A 1,959-nucleotide genomic window follows, 5' to 3' on the forward strand; every position below is an offset into this window, starting at 1 on the left:
TAGAACCGCCCATGGTGGACACGCAAACAAAGAGAGGAAAGTAATCCATACATTTCTGAAATATTCCTTCCATTTTTGCCCCATTTCTGACCAAAGCATGCACAATTAAATCAAACAACTGACAATAAAACAGCCACCAAAGCTTCAATCTAATTCAGTCCTACCTAGAAGATGTCGGATCCTGAAGAAGGTGAATTTCCTCACAGTCAGAACCATCATCAACACATTTCTATTTTTAGAGCATCTCTAAAAATGGTGCATGACGTCCTGGGGCACGGCGCGCGCGGTATATAGCTGCTGTCCTATAGTCTCGTGCGTGTGAGCTCCGTTTACATTAATAAGAACTCTGCTTTAATTCGGATTCGGATCAGTCGCACGCAGACACATATATATATATTAAAAAAAAAAAAATCCAGCGCGAGGCTAATTTTAGATCCGAGGAGCCGAGAGATGCCAGGAGGATGGAGCTCCATTCACAAAAAAATGTCTCCCCTCTCTCTCTCTCTCTCTCTCTCTCTCTCTCTCTCTCTCTCTCTCTCTCTCTCACAACTCCCACCTCAGCCTCCACACACACACCCTTTCTCCGCCCCCTTTATTTTTCATCTCTCTTTCATGGTGCTGTGCACGCGCAAACACGCACTCACTTTCACCGTCAATGACTGCAAACCGGGGAAGGTCACCGGCTTCAGCACCACAGAAACCGGAGTAACTTGAAAAATGTTATCCGTTACAATTACTAGTTACCTATGAAAATAAAAAATATAACCTATAATTCGATTAACAAAATATAACCCGGATTACTTTCCGTTACCTTTGGACTACCTCACTGTCAAATGCCATGCAAATGAATACAAAATAAATATGATGTTTTTGTACTTATAATGTAAAATAACAGAACAATGTGACCTTAAAAAATTAAATATTTAAGATTAAAAACGTGTCCTCTTTTAGGATACAGAATAGTCTGCTGATTTAGTTTAATATATTAATTAAACAGTTTTTTTGCTTAATAAATGAAGTGCATTTGAACAAATATATTTAAAATAAAGATTAAAAGTAGCCTACTGTAAGTGAAAACGAATAACCAAGCAGGCCTACGTCTCCCAGTCCCTACACAATATATACATTTTAAATTTAAAACGTATCGAAATCCTGCTTGTAGTCCCCTTTTTTGTTTAAAATGTAACCGTAACCCGCTTTTTCTTTTCTTCATGCAACTGTAAGGGAATACATTTTTCTAGTATCCTGATTACGTAATCCCGTTACATGTAATCCGTTACTCGCCGATTTCAGACACCCTGCTTGCATGCACCTGCTCATCCTGCAGCTCACATCTCAGCGTGTTTTAGCGAAACACAGAACAATAAATACCTGGATCTGTTTCATTCAGCTGCAGCAGTGCAGTCCCTAAGACGGGGGGGGGGAGGCAGGGAAAGAAGGGGGAGACCACGCCACACAGAGACACAACAAGAGAGGAATTTACCAGCTGCTTCTCCTTGTTTTTCTTCTTCTTCTTCTTCTTCTTCCCCCCTGCAGGAAACAGCTCTCTCGTCCGTTATCCTTCACTTTATGCGTGCATGTGTGTTTTTTCTCTCCCAGGGTCTCCCCCCTTTTCAGCGGCGCGCGCTATATTCCTCGGTTGGCATGGTTATTAGCCTTCTGTCGGCGGGTCCGTCCTCGCGCTGCACATCCCCGGCCCCTCATTGGACGAGCGTGTCATTCTCCTCGTCTGACGTCAGAAGTCCCCGCACCTCCACTCACCGTCATCATGGTCGGCGCGTGTGAATCACGGAGAGGGAGGATAAGTGAATAATATGTTCACCTTTTAGTGGAGGAAACTCAGCTCTGCTTTTATTTAGGAATATAGGTCGACTGTTGCCTACTATTTATATATATATATATATATATATATATGCTTAGCATTTACTTCCATTCTTTTTGACATACCAGCAGTGGTGG

At 42.2% G+C, this 1,959-nt stretch overlaps 2 protein-coding genes across 2 annotated transcripts in view; both read right to left on the reverse strand.

Moving 5' to 3' along the window:
- The window catches only part of LOC104960233 (G-protein coupled receptor 12-like), a 7,063-nt gene extending 5,452 nt beyond the window's left edge, over nt 1-1,611 (reverse strand). The window contains exon 1 of the mRNA XM_010788212.1: nt 1,484-1,611. The gene's annotated coding sequence lies outside the window, so the exon portion shown is untranslated. The remainder of the gene's footprint in view (nt 1-1,483) is intronic.
- Nucleotides 1-1,959, reverse strand: part of LOC104960234 (kinesin heavy chain isoform 5C-like) — an 18,764-nt gene that overhangs the window by 8,675 nt on the left and 8,130 nt on the right. The gene's annotated exons all lie outside the window — the stretch shown is intronic.

Source organism: Notothenia coriiceps, unplaced genomic scaffold (assembly GCF_000735185.1).
Source record: "Notothenia coriiceps isolate Sejong01 unplaced genomic scaffold, NC01 NC01_scaffold00031749, whole genome shotgun sequence".
In the NCBI taxonomy this organism is placed as follows: Eukaryota; Metazoa; Chordata; class Actinopteri; order Perciformes; family Nototheniidae; genus Notothenia; species Notothenia coriiceps.